General features: G+C 42.8%; 1 non-coding gene across 1 annotated transcript; it reads right to left on the bottom strand.

Moving 5' to 3' along the window:
- Nucleotides 1–269: 269 nt before the first annotated feature.
- LOC112930736 (5S ribosomal RNA) lies at nucleotides 270–388 on the bottom strand. The gene has a single exon (XR_003237196.2). It is a non-coding gene; the product is annotated as a 5S ribosomal RNA (ribosomal RNA).
- Between the last annotated feature and the right edge of the window lie 7357 nt (nucleotides 389–7745).

The following is a 7745-nucleotide window of genomic DNA, read 5'->3' as shown; positions in this document are numbered from 1 at the left end:
TACCTTTATCTACTACATGCAAAACCATCCACCATGTGAGCACAATGCTCTGTACATAGTAGATTCTCTAAAAGTGTGTGTGTTGGGGGACCTGGGTGGCTCAGTTGGTTAAGGGTCCAATGCTTAATTTCAGCGTAGATCATGATCTCAAGATTATAAGATTGAGCCCTATGTCAGGCTCTGTGCTCAGCATGGATACTGCTTAGGATTCTCTCTCTCTTGCTCTCTGCCTCTCTCTGCTCTCTCTCTCTCTCTCTCTCTCAATCTAAAGCCTACAGCACCCGGGATTCCCAGGCGGTCTCCCATCCAAGTACTAACCAGGCCCGACCCTGCTTAGCTTTGGAGATCAGATGAGATCTGGTGCATTCAGGGTGGTATGGCCGTAGACTCTCTCAATCTAAAAAAAAGATGTGTGTGTGTGTGTGTGTGTGTGTGTGTGTGTGTGTGTGTTGGATGGTAAGACCCTGCTATAATGTTTTCAGGATTATAGGTAGACTCTGTTTAAGGCATCTAGCACAACCCTCGGCACATACTTGGCTGTCATCTGGAAACATCATGCTAAGGTGTTAATGGCTGATAACTGTGCCAGGCCATTTCTATAGGGGTATTTAACGAGGAATCTAAAGAGATGAGTCTTCGTTTAGGGCTCCTGGACCAAGTGGGAGGCATGCTTGGGGACAGGGCTCCTCTAATCGTTCCATATGGGCAATGGGACCCTCAGCCTTCACACGTGAAGCAATCCATGCTTGCTGAAGTTAACTGTGTAGAGCGAGATGCCCTGCTATCCATCCTGGGAGAACTTGGGGTACTGGAGTGGAAGCATCCAGGTCATCTATCATTCTGCACAGAGTTGAGCAGAATATTGGTTAAATGAGTTAATAAAGGCATCAGAGCTGGGGTGTGAATGAGAACTCTAGCGTAGGGTTCTTTGCAAGCCTCACCTCATTGGCTTGCTGCTTCTCACAAAGGTGGAGAAAGACTCAGAGTGTCAAAGGAACAAGGAACTTCACAGCTCCGCCATTTGGTGAGCAGGTGGCTCTCTGTGCCCTTCTGATAACCATGAGTGTTCCCATCCTCTTCATTTGGTGCTAGTCCTGGGGAGCACAGACACAGGCTGGAGGTGGTGTCTTTATTAGAGACATTAGCCACCAGGGGAGCCTGCTCAGAGTTTCACATGGTTTTCTGCTGAGCGGGGGTCTAGCAAAGTCACCAGACTCCACATGATTTAATTAGACACAAGTTTTCAAGCTTTGTTTGTGTTCCCAGGATTTGGCATGATGGTACAGCTGGGACCCTGGTATCTCGGCTTCCTCTGTTTAGGTAATTGGTACAGCAGGGAGGGCTTTATTGGACCAACGGTAAGTTTTCTCCACTGAAGATATCCAATACCCAAAATACATTTCACTGACTTTAAATGAGTCACTGGATACACTCCAGCCAAAGAAGGCATACATCTTAGAAACTCTGTGGCTTAAATTCTTTGCTAAGGCTTGGGAAAGGCAGGATTTGAAACCTAACACACTCAACTCTTAACCTTAGAGCTGTGGAGTTAATTCTTTTTTGTTAGCTTTCTCTATAGATTATCTCCTTTGTATGTTTCAGAATGCTGTCAATCCAATCCAGAAGTATGACATAGGAATCCATCGTATCACTAGCCCCCCACCATCCGGTTTCTCTCTCTCTATCCTGCTGTAACTTGTCACAGCTACTGTCACTTTCTCCTTCCCCTCAGCCATCTCATTGCCAGGTGACCCATCACAGAGGCTCCAAGTGGCCTATGCACTGTCATTGATCCTTTCTGCACCCATGGCAGACGGGACTAATTAATCGATCACAGCACACTTTCTCAAAGAGCTGGGTCTTGTGTGTGGAGTCCTACTCAGGAGAGCCTCAGGCAGCACCACTGATCAGTGAAAGTTAGCATGTGAGATAAAGCCTATTTCCCCAATTAAGCGGTTTCTATTGACTCCTAGAAATAAAAAATGAGGAATTTAGCTCACTTATACTATTCCTTCTCCTGCTTTTTCTCCTCCAGGGTTTTTAGTGTTTCTACTGATCATCTTTGTAACTTTCAATAACAGCATCAATTTCCTCTTTTTTGTTCAATTAACTTTTAACAGTATTTCTTGATTTTCTACTTTGTAAAAAGAAGGTATTAGCTTTTTTATGGTTTCCTCCAACTTTTCTCTCCCATTTTACTTTCCCATGACTTCTATATTGTCATATTGTTAACCCTTACATCTTTTCCTTTGTATAGCGTGTCTTGATCACTCTTAATGAAACAGTCTACCTCCACCAATCTATCCTTGTTAGTCTGCTTTATTTATTTGTCTTTATAGCATTTTCTAACCACTTAAAATAGTACATATTTATTTTTTAATGATCTCTCTCCAGCTAGAGTTTAAATTTCATAAAAGGAGGGAATTTGTTTGTTTTGCTTAGTGCTATATCCCTAGCACCTGGAATACTGTTGGCATGGTAAGTGAGATGCTTAATAAATACCCGTGTAAGAATAAATGAATTCTAATCATGCTCTGTACCCCATTTAACTTTTTTGTTATTTTTGTTTTTTCTTTTTAGAGAGAGAGAGAGAGCAGGGGAAGGAGAGACAGAGGGAGAGGGAGAAGGAGAGGGAGAAGGAGAAGGGGAGAGAGAGAGAGAGAGAGAGAGAGAGAGAGAGAACCTCAAGCAGGTTCCACACTTGGGGCTCCATCTCATGATCCTGAAATCATGACCTGAGCCAATATCAAGAATTGGACACTTAACCGACGAGGCACCCAGGTGTCCCCCATCTTAGACCACCCCCTTCCCGGTTAACTTTTATTGTGCATGAGGAAGCTGTCTGACCCTGCGATATGAAAGGATAACCTCACCTTTGGGTCTACTAGAGCATTGAAAACATCCATTGAAGGCATTCGCCAACTCAGGTTCCCATTAAAAGGAAATTGCTTAACTGATAATCTAGCTTTAACCTTATAAAGCACATTGACTTCCTGAGGGAATGGAACCCAGATCAGGCAAATTTTGATAGGAAGGAGGAAAAAGCGAAGTTTCAGAACATGAGTTTGTTTAGGGACTTCAATTTGGGAGTTGTGAGATTATGCAGCTCAAAATATAAATGGAAAGGAGGAATAGAAAAGAAAAAGGAACATTACCTACTTAAAATATCTCTTATTGGACTGGCTAACAAATACATGTATAGCAACAATCGTGTTCTGAAAAGACTGGCCTTTGGGGCAGGCACATCTGGGCTTAATATTTTGCTGCTATTCTCTCAGTTCTGTGACATTTGTTGAGTTACTCACCGTCTCTGAAAATTGATGAGTGCTAGTCATAAAGATGAACCTATGTTGAATAACATCTCCATATTCCTGCTAAACTGCTCAAGCACAAAATGGAAAGAGTTTCTCAGTGCGCTGGGGGGAAGATGAGAAAACAAGAGCTGTACTGTTCAGTTATAAATAATGAGAGGAGCTTAAATGCTAAAAGCACTTCATTATCTCATGTGACAAGGAGCTAGGTCATCTCTGGCCTAGTTCAGCGGCTCTGTAAAGCTAGTGAGCAAGGCCAGAGTCTAGTTTTAGCCGTTTTCCTCGAGATTTAAGAGGGCTGCAGCAGCTTGAAGACTATTCTGACATGACAGAAAAGTTAGAGAGTTGGAAAAGGACTTTCTCATGTTCCCTGCTCTTTTATCAGGGTGGAAGCTCCTTCTGAGAAGGGCCAGGCCACTTTCAGGGAGGCTTAGCTCTCAGCGATGATGGGAAACAAGGAGAAGGCATAGGCAGGCACCATCATGGAAGCAGGCTCTGCCCATCGGAGGCAGGGTGGGTGCCTAAACAAGGTCTGCTCCAGAGATCACCTGACCGAGGGCATATGTCTGGAGCAGGTAGGTGTATCCCTTCCTCTGCAACATGTAGTACTGGTCAGTGAATAGACAACCTGAGGGGAATATCTTCCTGTAAACCTGAAGAGTAAATTCTTAGTGAGAGTTACCACTTGCTCCTATGTTCCAGATACTTCACAAACATAAACATCTTTAAAGTCTTCCGGCACCATCTCCTAAAGCAGGTAGCATTATTTCTCTGTTACAGCTCCGGAAATGTGTGGCCAGTTGCCTGAAGCCCGTGAACTAGGAAGTGGCTGAGCCAGGATTTGAGGAGCCTTCTGACTCCTGTGTTCCTTGTACTCCTTTGTCTCTACCACACTCTTTCCCCAAATGCCCACCTGCCGCAGACTAGTGGAGGTAATAAGAAGATGGCTAAATTACTGCCTCTGAGGCCCTTTCTAACATAGTCATTTATGAAGCGAGCCTATTTTGATGGTTTTAAGAGATCTTTCAGTTATTTTTATTTTTCTCCTATTGACCTAACACTCTTTTTTTTTTTTTAAGTGTGCTTAGGTATGATTCAGTGATTCTGAATACTTTTCTATTTTTCTTCCATGTTTAATTTTTCTTTCTGACTGTTCACTCTTGTTTGCAGCTCCTGTGGTTGGATAAAGCCAGGGCAATTCTTTGGATGTCAATCATTTTGAAAGGCGACTTTCTTGCATGACTTGATAAGATCTGAAAGGAGGATAACCACAATGGGGAGGCTGTGGTGAGTCGTCCCCAGGCAGCTGGCGGTCTTGAGCATCGAAATGTAATTGCTCTATTTTATTCACCACGGCCTGCCCGCTGTGTTCATCAGACTGCCCAGTGGAACAGAAGGCAATCAGGGCCGAGGCGGCCTCAGAAAGTCAGGCACACACAAAACCAAAGTTAAAAATATGTAAAAAATTACTTGAATCTGATTTGTTCTCATACTACTCAATTTCTGGATAAGAACAAGAGGAAACAGTGCAAAACTGGGGCACTAAAATTCATCTTCGCTGAAGAAAATGCAGGGAGAGCTGTGAACATTTAATAACCTCAGTATCCAACTGCCCATAGTAAGTGCTTGTTTAATGCATAGACCAGACAGGGAGATTCAGAAGGCAGGAAACTCAAGGCCTTTTCAATTTATTTAAGGAACTCTTTGATCTGTTTTGAAATTTAGGATTCTGCTTTTGACTTTGTTAGATAAAGTTGGAGTAGGAATGAATTATTCATATGAAATATTGCCTCAATAACACTGCATCAAATAAACATAATGAAAAGCTGCCCATGTTATATAAGGGAAGCTAAGTCACAACTCTTTTGAATTGCAAAGTTAAGCACTCCGGGCTAGACTCTTCTCCGACATTACCCTATGGAAGAGTCCACTTAGGAGGATGTAACACTCAGATCCTTTTTATTTCCGGTCAGACATGCATTTGTGGTTTATGGGTTTAAACTACAGTTGTAACCATGCTGTTATTAAACCTCACAGTCTCGTCTCGATTTCCATCCAAGTCATCAGAGGCCAGAGAGCAATTTCCACTACAATGTGTTTCACACCACTCCAGCATTTTACTCACCACAGAAATATGGTAACCAGGATTTACCTCCCTACACTCCACAAATTGGGCACAGTATCATATTTTTAGCAGCCACTGAGTGCATACCTATATCTATGCCTTGAAGGGAAAATTTTAAGGCAAATAGAACCCTCGATTTTATCAGTGATGTTTCTTTTCTGACAATGCTTTGGCTAAAAATGAAAAGAGAGAGAAGGGTAAAGTCAACCTAAATAAACTGTGCACGTCAGGGCAGTTGAGCTCTGCTGAAATTCAATAGATCACACTTGAATTCTTGCTGACAAGCCAACTTTAAAGAACTGCAGTTCAATAAATGTATAGGAAGTGGCCAGAGTTAGCCATGGGCAAAATAGTGAGGAAGGCAGAGTTTGCCTTCATAGTCGCCCTTTCCCTCTGTCCTCTGTCCTTTGGACACTAGAGGCTCCATGGGAGCCGACCCACCACATAAGTGGGTGCTCCATGTTTCCTAATCACTGGCTGAGGGCCACTGGAGCGCTTTGTGAAACTGGGTTTCCAGATTGCACTCTGGACCTGAATGGGAGCCTCTGAATTGGGGAGAAACCCGTGCTTTCTAAGTAGGGATGCCAGGCCTGTGCTAGGGGTAGCCAGTGCCCAAGGGACTGAGAGCACAAGCTCTGTGAGCCTTGGGCGAGGTCATAAGCTGCTCTGCCTTAATTCCCTCACCTGTGAAATGGGTCTCACCCCACCGTCTCTCCAAGTGGTTGTGAGCATTCCCTGAGAGATTTTCATACCCACGTGAGTCCCAGGTGTTGGGGGTGTCATAACTTCAAGTGGAAGGAGCTGAGTGTGGAAGCTGGAGGCACTTATTGGTGCTAGAACTTTGGGCCACTAAAGCTTGAGTCTAGGTTTCTTCATTTCCAAGTGAGAAAGGTTAATTCTTGCTGATTTTGTCAAAGACAATTGTTCTGAGGCATAAATGAGACAGAAATAATGGTTCAACTTATATTTTATATTAAATAAGTAAATATGTATATACATACACATATATAAATACACATGTGTATGAATGTTAACATAAATTTAGAGTATAAATTATAAACATATGCACATAGAAAAGAATATATAACACATAACTAAAATAATAATAATGATAGATGTACTTGATTGAGAACAGACCATATGCCAGGTGCTGTATTTGATATTTTAAGTTGGTGATACTGCTTCTCAAAAGAAAACACCAAGTGTTTGTTGAAGACTTTTACTGGCTCAGCACTGGGTGAGGTGATCTCCAGCATTCAAAACAAGCTCCTGTAGGGCACGCATCATCAACTGGGCATCACTCCAAGCACTTGACATACATGCATCAATGTAGTCATCACCAATACTGGGAAGCCGTGTTGTTATTGCCATTTTACAGATGAGAAAAGTGGGGCCCAGGAAGGTTCAGTAACAGCCCCGATGTTACATGATAAGTACTGGAGCTCTAATTAGAACCACACATTCTGGCTCTGAAATTGGCCTTAAAGCACAATTGTAAACTGTATTTATGATACAAAATTTACAAAAATAATATAATGCCTAATAAATATTTATCAGATGAATAAGCAAAGCTTCCTTAGGACTTTGTGTCTTCTATGAATGATACTATCAGACCCGCAGAGAGAACTGCCTGGCCTCCCTTTCTTACTTTTCTTAGCAGATCCCCTCTAGAATACTGTGCTTAGCTCTGGATGTTGTATTTTAAATGGTATGTGCTGTATCTCCCTCCCTTCCTTTTCTCCCTTCTTCCTTCAAAAGTATTTATAAGGCATGTGCTATGTTCTAGGCACCATGCTAAGCTCTGAGAGTTCAGCAATAGACAAGACGGTATGGACTTCACCCTCAGAGAGAACCAATGTTTTAATGAGGAAGAAAAGCAACATAATAATACTTACCAGCATGTGCAATGAACAGGAGTCCTGGGGAATTGCAAGGATCTGGGAGAATGAGTGGCTGGGCATTCTAAGCATCAGAAAAGATGTCCTTGAGGAAGTGCCAGTGAAACCAAGACTGGAAGCGTGCATGAGCCAGGTGGTGGGGTTGTTGGTGAAGACCTAGGAGAGGGTGTTTCGGGTACAGGAAATAGCATGGGCGAAGGCCTGCAGGTGAGATGGAGTGCAGCTTGTGGTAGACACTGACAGAAGTTTTCTATGCCTGGGGCTAATATTTCCAGGGAGGAGATTGGAGATGAGATGAGAAGAAAAGAAGTCAAGGAGCAAACAGATGCAAAGATTTTATGTTAAAGAAAATAAAGCGTTTGATCCTCATGCTCAGAGCTATTGGGAGCTATTGAAGGTTTCCAGCAGGCT

This window comes from Vulpes vulpes, chromosome 10, assembly GCF_048418805.1.
Source record: "Vulpes vulpes isolate BD-2025 chromosome 10, VulVul3, whole genome shotgun sequence".
Lineage (NCBI taxonomy): Eukaryota > Metazoa > Chordata > Mammalia > Carnivora > Canidae > Vulpes > Vulpes vulpes.
The sequence above is the reverse complement of the archived record's forward strand: the minus strand, read 5'-3'. Positions and strand labels throughout refer to the sequence as shown.